A 17,207-nucleotide genomic window follows, 5' to 3' on the forward strand; every position below is an offset into this window, starting at 1 on the left:
GTTATATACCAATCGACTCAGCTCGACGAACTGAGATGATGTCTCTATGTGTGTGCAAGCACCAAAAGTGCGAAAAGTTTAGCTCACTTTTTTGGAACTTATCCTCAATCGATTTAATTCCAACAAGTTTCATTCGACGCGGAATCCTGTCGTATTGTTTTCTATTGAAAATTTGGAAGATCAGACCATGGGCACAGAAATTATGGCCAAAATATACTAAGTGTTATAAAAAAGCGAGTAAAAAAGTCTAGCTGACTTTTAATGGACTTACCCTCAACCGATTTACTCACAACAAATTGCATTAGACGCGGAATCCTGTTCTATTATTTTCTATTGAAAGGTGGCCAGATTGGACTATTACCTTAGAAATTATGGCCAAAATACTTTTTGCCTTTCTTGTGCAACAAAGTTGTACCGAAAGGCTATAATTTCTTTCCGAAAACGAACTATCGGATGCTTTCACACTGATACACTTCCCAAGCAACCAGAAGTTCGGATAAAAAGGGCTATTTTGGCTTAATCAGCTCTCATTTTAAGTAATTTTTTGTATGTAACGGAACTTTAAGTGAACTTTAAAGTTCCGTTAAGGATGCTTGGAACTTGATGTGAACCATAGTGAACCTTAAGTAACGCTTAAGAGTAAATTTAAGTAAAATTTGAACTTCTGGTTGCTTGGGTTCCCTCCCTCTTCATACGGGAGTTTGGCAGAAAGACGGTCATGAGATTTATATCATAACAAATATTGCCCTCTGCTCGCTTGATGGGAATGACATTTTCGTTTTCTTTTTGTGTAGTCGGAGCTTCAGTTCAACTAACATCCAAAAGTGATATCCTTAAAATATATGACTGGGTAAAATAAAACAGGGGTATGTACGTCAAAAAGATTGGAAAAGGAAACAAAAATGTCGAAATTCTGAAATGCTGAAAACCGAACCGAGGTCTCGCGACAATCGCATTTTATCGCATTTCCGGATGTTGCAACTGCATCGCGACTAGTGCGCAACTGTGCCATAGTCGGGCACCACTCGCGATGCAGTTGCGACATCCGGGAATGGGACAAAATATGATTTTCGGTTTTCAACTGGATCTACAATATCTTTGCCATAAATAATCTGATTTTCATAGAAAAGACAAAGAAATTTGTCTTTTTTACTCCTAGCTACTAGCTCATCTATTTTCAAGCGCACACATTTTACGAAGGTCGAGAAAGGCACCATCACCGCTAGGTGGATTAATCTGGGTTTTTTACAAATTGATGCTTTGCTTAACGGAATGTGACTGACTTGCGATTACTTTTCTCATTGAGATGAAAAGTAATCGCAAGTCAGTCACATTGCGATTTTCAACACGGCGTTGAAAGTGAGTTTTTCACTTTCTAGCCCCTATGATCCATTAAATATTCAAACAATCTTTGGTCTGTGACGTTTACAGCTTATCAAAATTACATATACACAATTTTGGACGAGAAAAATTACAAAAACTTTGCAAGCAGTTTTCTCATTTGCACGTTTTTCCACATGTGCTCGACTTGCGGTTAGCGGCAGTATAGTATATGCGCAAACAGCCAGCATGAGATAACCGCCAGAAATTTGTATGGCGAAAGACATCTAACGCGGGTTTTCTCAACATTAGGATCTTTTCATGAAAAACTATTTGGTACCGGTTATGTAGGAAGGTGTCCGCTACTACGCTAACCAAATATTTTTTTCGATGAAGGTGCTTTATTTTGAGAAATCGAACCTTAGATGCCTTTCACCATACTGATTTCAGAAAGTTAAATCCTAGTGTGCCGCTGTAAGCACGCTCAAAGTAGGCGATTCATTCAAATGAATTGCCTACTTTGAGCGGCACACTAGGAGCTAACTTTCGGATATCAGTATGGCGAAAAGCATCTAATGTTTAATATCTCGAAAATAATCACCTTTATCGTAAAAATAGTTGGTAGGCTTAGTAGCGGACACCTTCCTACATAACTGGTACCAAATAGATTTTCATGAAAAGTCCCTGCTGCTGAGAAAACCTGCGTCAGATGTTTTTCGCCATACAAACTTCAGATGGTTAACTCATGCTGGCTATTATTAGGGGAAGGTGGGTAGACTTTTTCCCCGGGGAGACTTGATCACCCCTTGTTTTATCGAGAACTAAAGTACCGTCGTGCGGGGCTTCTTTTGACAAATCAGGGGCTACTTTGGACATTTTAAAACAAGAATTATAACAAAAATTACTATAAAATTGTCATTATCACCAATCGGGTGTCTTGTTGATAGTTGGATGGCAACTTTCTGTTTCAAATTTGGTATTTTTTCCGTTTAATTTTTTCAAAAAATCAAAAATCCAAAGTAGCCCCCGGAGTCAAAAGCCCCGCACGACGGTAGTTTTGTTCTAGCATATTTTTTAGTATAGATCCTCTAGACAAATGATTTTTATGTGGTGAGTTATTTTGTGGATTGACAACCTTATTTATTCTGCAGGGCGGTTTGTATGTTTTGACCTTCCTAAAGATTTTTTTATTTGCCACGCAAAATTTGAATAACTTTTCATAACAATGACCAAATGCTTTCGTTTTCACAGCACAAAGCCATCAAAGTTTTAGGATATTCGGGTTTGAAGTTATTTCCTCAATGTGGGGACATCGCGTATATTTATTTATTTTTGGCTGTGATACATCGGAAATTAGAAAAGGGGATCAAGTCTACCCAGTCTCCCCTACATATACGTTAGCACCTCGATACGACTGCGGCGGCGGGTAGAAAACCAACCACTGTATGTGATTCATTGTTTATGGCTCGAACAAAAAGAGATTATTTCCATTACTTTACGTTCTTGATCCTGCTCGCTTTACTTGACATATGGACACAAAAAATCAGCTTTATCTCTGGATATAATTCTGATCATGTCGCCAAATGCATGTTGCAAAATTTCTACTAGTTTTTCATATTAAATTGCTCCACTGCCGCGTAAACATGAAAGTCTTATAAGTGTTTTCAAAAACCCATTCGAAAAAAACTAATACAATTTAAAAGGTCACCTAATGAATGATCTACTAAGCTAATGAAGTTCATAAGTTAATGTAAAACATAAGTTTTGGAAAATATGCTAATGCAATGCATCAGTTTCTTCTTACGTCGCTTATTACGCGGACAGAATTTATTAAGACCAAGAACTACTTAAATTCCCACAGCTTTTTCAATACTACCTCATTTTTCTTCGAAGATTTGTAAATTTTTTAGTGTGATCAACTCAATGTTCTCATTAATTCAAAGGTCAGAAATAAGTATGAGCATGATGACCTTGCATTTCGTAGTTGCTACTCCGTGATCGACCAGAACAATCAAAATTGCACAGGGAACCAATGGATGGAAGCATGGGATTTGCTCTCCAACCTCAATGTGCACAGTCCGAGAGCTCTAGTATTTTGGATGATCGATAACGGCGCTGGCCACGTCCACTGCAAGCCGAGAACACCTCTGCACTCGCCACGAGTTCCTACGAAATTTTATTGGAATCTGGGGGTTAGGTTTTATGGCAGAGGTTCGTCTTGGTTCACGGGTTGCCAATGTGATTGTAAATGAAAAGATAAGATGTAAAGATGCCGAAACGAGCTTTTTTTGCTCATTTCGAATTCTAACAGTTTCCTGCTAGAACTAATCAAGTTGTAGGTATAGGGATAGAAGATGGAAACGGTATGAAAGCACATTTCCAGTTCTAGCGATTGCTAGAACATGAGAAATATATGAAAAGATACAAAGTAGGAGTAATGGAACGGGCCTGGGATTGAACCCACGATCCCCTGTGTATGAGGCAGAAGCGGTAGCTATATGACCACCAATCCCGTTTCATAAATTCAGAAATAAAACAAAATCAGAAATAAACAAAAACACTTTATCCGCTTATTTTTTACAATATTCTAACGTATTCAGAACTGGATATGTCGTTTTGACTCAAATACCGAACAGACTCATATTCCGAACACTCATTACATGAAGCTTTATCTGAAGCACTTCGTTATTTTTGCATAAATAAACGAATTTTCTCGATAGGCTACAGATCAAGAACATTATGATTGTCAAACATCGGAAAATTTGCATTTAAGTGCTTTTATGGTGGTGTTCGGAATTTGAGACAATTTTTTGTATGGGTTTTCGGCATTTGAGACAAATTCCGGCAGAATAAAATGATTCAGTATTGATCAATAAAATAATCATTCAGTATATATCATTAAAATACGAACATCAAGCGCTATATGAAAGTTCAATTCTTTCGCTAGCCGATGCAAACTATTGATCTATTAAAATATTTTAATGCAGGTGCCATAAAGACCTCCGAAGTGCAAAATGTGCTTAAGTGTTCCGAATGTAAATCAAAACGGTATTACTTATATTTTGAAAATGTTTCAGAAATAATGAAATATTGAAGACAAATTTTGAAAATAAATCAACTGTTCAGAAAGTCTACTAGTGATTTGAATCGATTATGCAACATAAGCATATTTTGATACAAACCAAATTTTGTTGACCTCAAGCTAACTTCATACTAGAGCTGCGGTTGCGGAAAGAGGGGACACCAGCTTCCACACAGCCATTACATTTAGTGATGTGCGCTAGAATTGTATTTGATCTTTGCTTCCTGTGGAAACAGTGTTGAGGGATGTCTAAAAAATATTTCTTCTGACACCTTCTGCTGTCAACTTGTTTTGCATCGGGCGGTCATAAGCAAGCTGTTAGATATCTCAATAACAAGTACATGGTCAATTTCACTGTCTAGTACAGCTTTTTTTATGCCGTCCGCTACTTAATTGCTTTCTCGTTTCAGCCACGTCATGCGTCCTAGTCATAAAGACACTCTCTTTAAATTTAAATTCAAATTTAAATACTTCTAATTATATTTCAATATGCAGCCGTTCACTACTGTAACGGCAGGTAAAACATGATTTAGCATTCTGTGCCATCTTTATAATGATTTGGAATCTACTATATTTCTACACACTACCCGAGTAGAAGAAAATAACTCAATAATGTCAAATGTTGATAAGATTGCAAAATAAGATATGGACATGATTGACATAAGAGATAAAAGATCAGACGACAATATCAATATTTTGCACTAAAACGTTATAAGGAGGTCAAGTTATGTTCCTGGCTTCTACCCGGGTAGGTATATTGGAAGAAAAATTACTCAAAATAAAACTAACTGAATTTTGAACATAAAAAAGCGATAATCATTTGGGGGCCTTTCTTTTCGGCCTTCCTTAGCCGTGCGGTAAGATGTAGCAGCTTCAATGCAAAACCACGCGGAAAGCTGGGTTTGATTCACGGTCCGGTTTAGGAAATTTTCAGGTTAGAAATTTTCTCGACTTTCCTGGGCATAACAGTATCATCGTGTTAACCTGCAGTGGCGTTTCCCTAACCTCAATCTACCTATGCACTAGATATACATTTAAGACATTTATGTGCGGAAATGCATAGAATAACTAGATTTTGATTACTTTAACCAATTAACCGACCTATTTTTTCAGTAACTTTTTTTCCTTCAATCTACTCTAACTTGGTCAAATATCCACCGATTTTCATGATTCTGGTATTGTTGGATCCAAAAATTCATATAGTTTTCGTTCCCTGAATCTGGAGACTGGAGACGGTCCGTAACATGGTTCCGGAGATATTCCGGATTCCGTTGGGGTAATAGATTATTTTGGCATGTAAAAAAATTCTTTTCTCAGCAATTTTATGATTTTGAAATATAAATCCATCGACAGATGTTATAATACGTAAAGCAGAATGACCTCATAGATTCCCTATGATTATTAAGCCACTTCAGAAGTACCTGGTGCCTGGTACCCTGGGGGAAGTGGTCACTTACCAACCCAATCGAAACAAGGCCTTGTGACGTTTCAAACTTCACGATTTTGCTATGCCAGTGCATTCCTGGTCATTTCAGGCATTATATTTCTGTCTCTGTCCATCTGGCCATGTCCCCGGATCAGGTACTCTCGGGGAAGTGGACAATTATCGATCCGAATCAAACAACGTCATGCGACGTATCAAACTTCATGATTTTACAATACCAGTTCATTGCTGGCAATGTTGTATGTTTTCTGTCTGTGTCCATCTGGCCATGTCCCCGGATCAGGTGCCCTGGGGGAAGTGGCCACTTATCGATCCGAATCAAACAACGCCATGCGACGTATCAAACTTCATGATTTTATAATACCAGTTCCTTGCTGGCAATGTTGTATATTTTCTGTCTGTGTCCATCTGGCCATGTCCCCGGATCAGGTGCCCTGGGGGAAGTGGCCACTTATCGATCCGAATCAAACAACGCCATGCGACGTATCAAACTTCATGATTTTATAATACCAGTTCCTTGCTGGAAAATGTTGTATATTTTCTGTCTGTGTCCATCTGGCCATGTCCCAGGATCAAGTGCCCTGGGGGAAGTGGACACTTTTCGATCTGAATCAAACAACGTCATGCGACGTATCAAAATTCATGATTTTACAATACCAATGCATTGCTGGCAATTTCGTATATTTTCTGTCTATGTCCATCTGGTCGTACCGCGGATCAGGTGCCCTGGAGAAAGTGGCCACTTATCGATCCGAACCAAACAACGTCATGTGACGTATCAAACATCATAATTTTACAATACCAGTTCACTGCCGGCAATTTCGTATATTTTCTGTCTGTGTCCATTCGGCCATGCCCCGGATCAGGTGCCCTCGGGGAAGTGGCCACTTATCGATCCGAATCAAACAACGTCATGTGACTTATCAAACTACATGATCTGGCTGGCAATTCCGCGTATTTTCTGTCTGTGTCCATCTGGCCATATTCCCGGATCAGGTGACCTGGGGGAAGTGGCCACTAATCAATCCAAATCAAACAGTGTCGTGCGACGTATCAATCTTCGTGAATTTTTGAATCCAAATCTCTGCTGACAATTTTGTAGAATATTATTTATCTGTGTCCGATTGTACATTTTCCGGTTTAGGTGACCTGGGAAATGTGGTCACTTATTGATCAAAATCAAACAATTTCATGCGACATATCAAACTTCATAATTGTGTAATTGTTGCTGGCAATTTTGTATATTTTCCATCAGTGTCCATCTTGTTGTTATCCGGACTAGTTGCCCTGGGGAAAGTGCTCATTTGGGCAGCTCAAACTAGAAAATGTTCGATAATCCCAGGTCCCATGTCTGTATTTTAGCATCTTTTTGACATTCAAGGAGTCCTGGCAAATATTCAAGGAATTTTACAATCCCAATTTAAAAAAAATGATAAATAAAATCCCAGTTCAAACTTCTAATACCTGTATAAACTAAACCAGATCCCAGCGCACCATCTGTGTATCGATTTCAAGGCGGCATACGACAGTATAGACCGCGTAGAGCTATAGAAAATTATGGACGAAAACATCTTTCTTGGGAAGCTTACAAGACTGATCAAAGCAACGGTGGATGATTTCAAAAGCTGTGTAAGGTTTCGATTGGAAACTCCAGTTCGTTCGAATCCCGCCGGGGACGATGACAAGACGATGCTTTGTTACTGTTGTTCAACATCGCGGAGGGCCGGGAAATAATACAGATTTGTATTAATTTAATACAATATTTGTATAAAAAGCTTACAGAATTGTATATGTCCAGATTTTATACAATAATTGTCAGATTTGTTTTTTGGGTGTACATTTCGTAGATGCTACTCCGTAATTGACTAGTATGAATGAATAAACTGAACTAGTGAATAAATCTCGCTTAACTTTTCAAAAGGACCTAAGTAACATTTTTTTCATGAATTAATTTGAACAGCACAATCAACAGAAAAACATGAAAGCTTTTGATTGCAGTACACCCAGGTTTTTTTTTACACGGTTGGAATTCATTAATTTCCCGGCTAACCCGAACTTTCACAGCTTTTTAAATACCACCTGAATTTTCTTTGATTTTTTGTGATTTTTTTCGTGGGGTTAAATCATTATTTCATTGACGCTGAAGGTCTCAAACGACTAAAACCAAACCGTGTAAAAACCTGGGTGTACTCAAATTAATTCATGAAAAACATGTTACTTAGGTCCTTTTGAAAAGTTAAGCGAGAAATTATCAGTTTTTAATTGGTTTCTCATTATTCTAAGGATTTTTCCGAGTTATTTTAAGGAAATCTCTCGCGAAATACTAAGGATTTTCCTCCAGACATTTTGCAAAATTATTTTGAGCTATTCTTTGCAATTTTCTCGGGAAGTTTTCCAGAACTTTCATTGGGAACTGCCTCGCAAATTTTGTGAGAATTTACCCGGGAATGCTTTGGAATATCTAGGGGTAATACAGAATTTTCTTTGGAACTTCATCAGGAAATTCTTTGCATATCCCTTGAGAAATTATTGGAATCTCGTCGGTAAATTAATTGGAACCTCGGAAAACGATAAGTGAGTGAGTCCGAGACACAACAAAATACACACATAAAGAAATAACTATAAAAAAATCAGCAGGGAACTGGTATTGCGAAATCATTAAGTTTGGTACTTCGCATGACATTGTTTGATTCGAATCGATAAGTAGGCAATTCTTCGAAGGCATCTGGTCCGCGGCATGGCCAGATGGGCACAGACAGAAAATACACGAAATTGCCTGCAAAGAAATGGTATTGTAAAATCATGAAGTTTGATACGTCGCATGACGTTGTTTGGTTCGGATCGATAAGTGGCCACTTCCTCCAGGGCACCTGATCCGGGGTATGACCAGATGGACATAGACAGAAAATAAACGAAATTACCAGCAATAAACTGGTAATGTAAAATTATGAAGTTTGATACGTCGCATGACATTGTTTGATTCGGATCGATAAGTGGCCACTTCCCCGAGAGTACCTGGTCCGGGGACATGGCCAGATGGACAGAGACAGAAATAGAATGCCTGAAATGACCAGGATTTCACTGGCATTGCAAAATCGTGAAGTTTGAAACGTCACAATGCCTTGTTTTAATTGGGTTGGTAAGTGGTACTTCCAAAGTGGCCTAATAATCATAGGGCATCTATGAGGTCAATCTGCTTTACGTATTATTATATTTTTATTTTACAATCATTAAATTGCTGAGAAAAGGATTTTTTTCCATGCCAAAATAATCTATTACCCCAACGGACTCCGGAATATCTCCGGAACCATGTTGCGGACCGCCTCCAGATTTCGGGAACGAAAACGGTAGATATTTGACAAAGTTAGAGTAGATTGAAGGAAAAAAAACTCAAAGGTGCAGCCCAATCGGGTTGTACGCAAAGGTGACGTAGGACTACGTAGCTATTCGAAATTGATAGTCTTCTTCTTCTTCTTCATTGGCATTACATCTCCCACTGAGACATTGCCGCCTCGCAGCTGTTCATTAAGCACTTCCACAGTTATTAACAGCGTGGTTTCTAAGCCAAGTTACCATTTTTGCATTCGTATATCATGAGGCTAACACGATGATACTTTTATGCCCAGGGAAGTCGAGACAGTTTCCAATCCGAAAATTGTCTAGACCGGCACCGGGAATCGAACCCAGCCACCCTCAGCATGGTCTTGCTTTATAGCCGCGCAGCTTACCGCAAGGCTAAGGAGGGCCCCATCAAAATGATAGTATTTGCCATAATAATTTGTGTCGTTTTATTAACATTGAGCAAACTGCTCGGAGGCCAACTGAACCAAGTAGTCGAATAGTTGTTCCCAGTTGGATGGACTTTGAGTCTCTAACTGTGGAATTAACATGACTCATTGGCCGCTGAAACCACTCTACTGGCTTTCAGTCGGGGTCATCACAATCCTTACTTTGCCACGAACGCTTACATCGCGGACGAAAACCAAACGTTGCATATAAATATATTTGCGTTTGGTTTCACGCCACTTCTGATTCTGCTTATTTCTCCTTTATTTCGGCTATTTTTGAGGATTGTGTCCTCCAAAAAGGTCTTTATGCATACAAAAGAAGGTTGATCCGACATTCCGATATGAACTTTCTTTAAAGTGCAAAACTCAATCGTAGCTAGCAAATTTGATAGCGCGGCGGAGGGAGATGATGCAATTAATTTGAACGGGTGGAATCACTAACAGCAACCAAGTTACCCGATGCCGCCGAAACAATCCATTTTCGCAATTAACTCTTTCTTTCCATAAAATGCTGGTCCTGAGAAGAATCAATTTTCTTTTCCCAATGCGTCTTTCCAAGAACTAACTGCACCCAAACGCTTGACATCACCTTGCGTTGAAATTGTCCGACTGCCAACCGCCTTCGTGCTGCTGTGTCCGCTCCGCTGCATCGAATGTCGAACCGCTCTCTGTGGAATCCCGATCAAAATGACTCGCGCGCGCCGGAAAGCAGCTTTCTAGTATTTAATAAATTAAGCTCGTTAGCCCCGCCCCTTTTTGATCTGATATGGGTGTAAATATAATGTGCACTCATAAAGATTAATGAAGAGGCGAGGCTAATGGAATTATTTCATTAGATATAAGAAAGCTGCTTTTCGGCGCGCGCGAGCTATTTTGATCGAGATTCCGCAGACAACGGACCGTTCGAAGAATGACAAAATCTAAGAATCCTATAAAATTTTCTCGGTTCTGAATTTGGTTATGAGATGTAGTTTATCATAGATGCGTATTGTTGCGAGGAACGACAACAGAAATTTGACTCGAGACGAAGTTTCTTCATATTGCAAAACATTAGCTTTCGGCATCTGTCTGTCCAAGCGACGTTCACCGATGGGTGGTTGCTGTAGATAGTTTCCACTGAGGTGGCGTCTTCATTGATTTTATACAAAAGAAGGTTGATCCGACCAGGGCTGGCATACTCCTCAGAGTAGTTGTAGTGGTTGCAGTGCCGCGGCTGTTCCTGGAGGATTTTGCAACGGATGGCTTACGCGCCACCTCCGAAGAGGACCACCCGTCGTGTTAGTTTGCCCGGCTATAGACTGGTTAATGAACCAGTCCGGAAATTGTTCAACACACCAGGAACACGAGTAACCGACCACCCACACTCAAATTGTCTAACCCACGATACCGACAGCCAAACTCTTACAATCCTGACCAACGAAACCCAGCACACTCCCAAATCCTATCACGTGTCCACGGTATAAAGTTATCATCACTGGTAACAATCTTCCCACCCCATCTTTCCCTCTCGCTTCGAAAGACGAACAATTCGGATCATCATACGCGGACAGACAATACTAACGCGAAACGTGAAATACCCTTCAGACTCTCTCAATCACATCTGTCTAACTAGGAACTACAATTTACAGAAACAAAAAACAGTTTATTTCGATAGGACATTTTTATAATTCGCTTCAAATCACATCTCTGGGCCGGCCTACTTAGTCCCCTTCACTTCCCTAGCTTGTGCGGTCTTCTACTCTTTCTCTACTTCTAGCGCTTTTCGGTATCACTTGTCTTGCATGCGACGACTTATTCTAATTGGCCATTTCGGCCACTGCGATGGACTCCGACTGGAGCTTACGACGGTTCGCCTATTTTCGCTGACTACAGCACACTCGGAGCCGCGAACGGGTCCGGAAAAAAGAAGGTTTGGAAACACTTACGGTTCGGGCCGACTCAATCGGCCGGGGTTTGACTGGGGGTCGCCGGTTGGAGTGCAGTTAGACGGTTGCTACTCCCTTCCGCCTTCGTCAAGGCGGGAAACCTTGAGTCCAGAGCGTGGCAAGGGTTGGCGATGGCGACGAGCAATGGTGATGGCGTTCAGGCGGTGGCTTTGTCGTCTAGGCTGTTCAAAAATAAAGACAGCGAAGGTCGTTGACCGCACAGATAGGTCATTGACACAATTAGACTACACTAATGACACTCAATTCTGGGTCTGGTTACCTTTAACACACAAGACAGTCGCACAGCTCACAAAAACTCTACCGCACAATTTACAACTAGGCTAGCCTATACGGGGAACACAGAAAAGATTAATTAGCCTGTCGAACACTTCACGTTTAAATTCACGAACCAGTTACACCACGGAACAAACTAAAGGATCGCGCCCTTCTTTCACCACGGTCAGGATCAAAGTGAACGAGTCGATTGCAAATAATCCTCAGATTAACGTTCTTTGGCAATGTAACCGGAAATGGAAGCGCGACGGATTACGTTGACCCTGATTGTAAGAGATAGATTGTAAACATCTCCCTCCCATTCGAAGCGGTTTGGTCTGCTACTCATATTCCCGATTGCAAGTCGAACCCTTTCTCATTGCTCGGACTTTATGTAACGGTGTCACGAATGGTGATCCGCTTCAAAGGCGCTTATGCGTTTCAGGCGTAGCAACTAACCTCTTCACGCAACGTTCTATTTAAATTGCATGCAAGTCTGCACCAGCTACACGGTTCGTTTTATATGGTATTCCATGTTGTGTTGTATCGAAATTTACGAATTTGAATTAGGTCTAGAATAATTATTAACATTTAACAAAGAAGTATATATTTACAGTTTTAGATATTTATATTTACAAATTTAGAAACTTAATTTACAAAGAACTTCAAAACAAATATTGACTACCGTTACATAGTCGAAATGTGCGTGTCTTTCGCACTCCTCAAAAAGACCGGAGAGAGTGTGTTTCGATTATCGCTCATTTTTTCTCTTCCTCAACGCAGTGAGGCCTCTTTGTGTTTTTACTCTGCAGCGAATGCATTTGTCAGACACGAAGAGTTCAGGATAAATGATAAAATAAACACACCGTGTTCCTCAATGAGTTTTGATATAACGGTGAATCGAACAGAATGAAAGCAAACATTGCTAAGTTTAACGTAGCTGTTGATACTTTTTATGCGTAATAAGATATTTTTGTTTTTGCTTGCTTTTGAGATGTCTGTGGGCAAAATATTCCGAAGCTTTTGTGTTACCAACATTATTACGTCACACCCGTCGCTTTAAAATGTGTTACTGATAATTTCTAAATACAATTTCCGTCAGGTAGTCTCAGTCTTCTATTATTTCATTTCAGTGCTCTATTTTTTCTTGATTCATTATGCCCAAAATACTCCTTCTCTAATAACGGGTTTTTGTGTGTTTGCCGTCGAAATATTGATTCACCCTTGTTATTTGAACGTCACCTTAGGTGAACGACCCTAACCGCTTTTATCTAAATTGCTTCTAGAATTATTGAGAAGCGTTTTTAAAATTTCACCGTTTGCTTTCCCGTGCCATTCCTTTTATATATCATATTTTGGCTTCTTCTTCTTCTTCTTCAAGCAACCCTTATTTGCCAATGTTTTAGCATGGAGCGCCAAACTTCATTGAAATCCCGCCGAAATATGTTTGTGTTCCAAATATTTCTGCGAGAATCATGGAAAACAATATCATTTTAAAGAATATTGCACCAAGTGGCAAAACTTTGTGTTGGCCCAACTCTCACCAGAATAATTCTCTCACTCTTCATCTTCGTCCTCACTCATCGTGCTGGCTTTGTTACACGATGAAGATCAGCGTCACTCTCTGTGGTGTGTATTAAAATCTCCTCATTATGCACAGTGTGTGAGGAAATGCCAGCTCTGGATCCGACAATCCGAAATAAACTTTCTTCAAAGTGCAAAACTCAATCGTAAATAGCGAATTTGATAGCGCGTCGGAGGGAGATGATGTAGTGAATTTTAATGGATGGAATCACTAACAGCAACCAAACTACCACGCCAAACCCGATGCCACCGAAACAGTCCATTTTCGCAATTAACTCTTTTTTTTCGTAAAATTTTGGTCCTGAGAAGAACCAATTTTCTTTTCCCAATGTTCCTTTTCAACTAACTGACACCACAATTTAAAATAAATTTTCAGAATCGGCACTGGCGGTGCGGGATCGCCACACTGCTATTTTTATGGTCAACCTTTTCTTCATATGAAATTCTGGTTCGTTGAGGTTGAATGATCTGCAGCAACACATCGAGCACTACCACCAATGCGATGAATTTCCTTTGAAAATGTTATTAGCGCCTCCGTGATGCTGTATCCGCTCCGCTGCGATCGCTTTGATGCGTCTGCTCTGCGTAAAATCTTGTTCAAACTGAGGATTAGATCCAAACCATTTGATTGATTTTTGATGTCTGTGATAGTGATGCATGTACGTGATTGGTTGGTTGACCTATTTCGAAACTTTTTATCAATTATCGATAATAAATAGTTAAAAATCAGTATTTTCATATAAATACAAAGAAGCGTTGACTCATCCTTGATCGAATGGTCCAAAAAAATTGAAAATCCATCGAGAAACGGCTTAGATATTAAAGTTCAAAGTCTATCATATTTTCGTGACGGTCCCCGATTTTCGCAATCGTAAAGTGTACCCCAATATAGAAAACACAGACGTAGTCCTACGTCAAAATTACTGAAAAAAATAGGTCGGTACAGTAAAGGTTAAACGACTCTAATATTTCTATTTTCTCTTTGGGCTGTAAAAATGTCAAAAATTTCATTTTCTGTGTCAGTGCACAGGTAGGGTAGAGAACCATTTGGGCAGCACCCCCTTTTCCCGTCCGCAACATTCATTACTCGATCGCATTACAACCGAATTACTCGTTTCTTAGTACATGGTTAGTTTCTGTCGATATCTAGTGATGTAAAGAAAATCAAGCCATTTGGATTGGACGCGGTCGAGTTATTAACGTTGCGGACGGGAATAGGGGGTGCTGCCCAAATGGTCCCGCTCCCTTTATAGTGAGGTTACGCAACGTTACGGTTACACGGAAGTGTACTGGAGTGTCGGACTCGACCAAAGACAGTGATAACGACTAAACTCACCTTGGGCTCCGTCATTATTTCTCTCAGAAACTGCCTCCCAGCATTGCTTCTGGGGGATAGGCAGTACTTACTGTACTCGTTCATTCACACTCACACAGGCACTCATCCCGAATGAGGCTTACTTGGCTGCTCACTTTGACACACCGTGTGACACTTACGTACAGTGGCCGACAAAATAAAGTGCCCACTTGCCGTTGTTACATTACATCCCCACAGTGGGACAGAGCCGCCTCGCAGCTTAGTGTTCCATTAAGCACTTCCACAGTTATTAATCGCGAGGTTTCTAAGCCAGGTTACCATTTTTGCATTCGTATATCATGAGGCTAGCACGATAATACTTTTATGCCCAGGGAGGTCGAGACAATTTCCAATCCGAAAATTGTCTAGACCGGCACCGGGAATCGAACCCAGCCACCCTCAGCATGGTCTTGCTTTGTAGCCGCGTGTCTTACCGCATTAATAGTTACTTTATCTTTCAATAGATTTCAAAGATTTATATATCAATCGATTCATAAACTTTCCACCAATTTGCTTGTAGGGGAAGGGGGGGCAATATACCCTAGCTAAGCAAACACTGCTCTATTGTCTTATTTTTAACGCTATTCATGGGTATTTTTACATTATGCATCAGTTGAACAAGATAGCTAGTTGATGCCATTCAAAATTGTCAAAAATCTCAATCATATTGATAATATTCACATTTCAAAAAAGTGGTGATATTCTGTTGCCGGAAAACTCATGAGGCAAAACGCCTTTCAGCTGGCAGCTTCTAGGGAACAAAGTACCACGCGTCGGCGAATCAGCATTCTAGTATGGATAGTCCGTGGAGACGCAAGTACTTTGTAGGTTATTGCCACTAGGGCGTTTTGCCTCGCCAAAATGTTAGATGTTTCTTCAAAATGTGGAAATTTTCGGTTTTTCCGACCTTCCCATGCACTATTTTGAAACTTTCTTCGCCTATCCTACATAATTTTAGATCTAGTTTTGTTACGGACATCTTAATGACGGTAAATATGAGGGAAACCACAAAAGGCGTTTTGCATCGGGGGGGCGTTTTGGGGCCTCTTCTCCTACTAATGGAACATTTCTCGCTTAACTTTTTTCAAAAGGACCTAAGTAACATTTTTTTCATGAATTATTTTGAATAGCGCAATCAATAGCTTTCATGTTGTTGTGTTGATTGCGCTATTCAAATTAATTCATGAAAAAATGTTACTTAGGTCCTTTTGAAAAGTTAAGCGAGATTTGAGTATCAACGCTAAACTATTGAATATTCCAGTTCTTTCATGCATCCCCTATGCAGCGCGTTTCAGTCCTTGGTAATTGCCTACTTTTAGGGTATTATCAATTGTTGAACTGGGATGATTGAATGGGGTGGCCCAGCTACTGGACTGTGGGGTACCGTCTCCCTCCAGAGTGGGAGAAGCTGCTAAAGCTGGGCAGTAGTGTCGTTGGGATAGTGCCTTCTCTTCTATAGGGGAAGAGGCCCCAAAACGCCCCCCCCCCCCCCCGATGCAAAACGCCTTCTGTGGATTCCCTCATATTTACCGTCATTAATATGTCCGTAACAAAACTAGATCTAATGTTATGTAGGATAGGCGAAGAAAGTTTCAAAATAGTGCTTGGGAAGGTCGGAAAAACCGAAAATTTCCACATTTTGAAGAAACATCTAACATTTTGGCGAGGCAAAACGCCCTAGTGGCAATAACCTACAAAGTATTTGCGTCTCCACGGACTATCCATACTAGAATGCTGATTCGCCGACGCGTGGTACTTTGTTCCCTAGGAGCCGCCAGCTGAAAGGCGTTTTGCCTCATGAGTTTTCCGGCAACAAAATATCACCACTTTTTTGAAATGTGAATATTATCAATATGATTGAGATTTTTGACAATTTTTGAATGGCATCAACTAGCTATCGTGTTTAACTGATGCATAATGTAAAAATACCCATGAATAGCGTTACAAATAAGACAATAGAGCAGTGTTTGCTTAGCTAGGGCATATTGCCCCCCCTTCCCCTATAGAGCGGAAGAATTGCTTCAGTGTACTATATTTGGTTTTACGTAGTTTACGTCAAGCGGTCGTGTTTTGTATACAACCCCAAACTGTTTTGCAAATCTGATTAAATTGTTATTATATCAAATTCAATTAGTTTTCTTAAAGATAAATTGTCTAGCTCAAACCTTTGTAGGGGTATGTGGCGGGACCATCATCATCTGCCAAAAAAAGCCAAAAAAAATATTATAAATTATCAAACCTTTGTAGGGGTATGTGGCGGGACCATCATCATCTGCCAAAAAAAGCCAAAAAAATTATTATAAAATTATTATTTTGCAAATTGGTTAATCTTTAACGAGTTAAATCGTTATTAACCTTTTCTAATCTCTTTTTTTTTCTTTTACGAGATAGAAGCTATATTTTATATTTTAATAACTGTTTATTATAATTTTCACAG

At 39.9% G+C, this 17,207-nt stretch overlaps 1 protein-coding gene across 3 annotated transcripts in view; it reads left to right on the forward strand.

Moving 5' to 3' along the window:
* Positions 1-17,207, forward strand: part of LOC134224655 (uncharacterized) — a 43,244-nt gene that overhangs the window by 10,577 nt on the left and 15,460 nt on the right. The window lies entirely within an intron of this gene.

Source organism: Armigeres subalbatus, chromosome 3 (assembly GCF_024139115.2).
Source record: "Armigeres subalbatus isolate Guangzhou_Male chromosome 3, GZ_Asu_2, whole genome shotgun sequence".
Classification (NCBI taxonomy): domain Eukaryota; kingdom Metazoa; phylum Arthropoda; class Insecta; order Diptera; family Culicidae; genus Armigeres; species Armigeres subalbatus.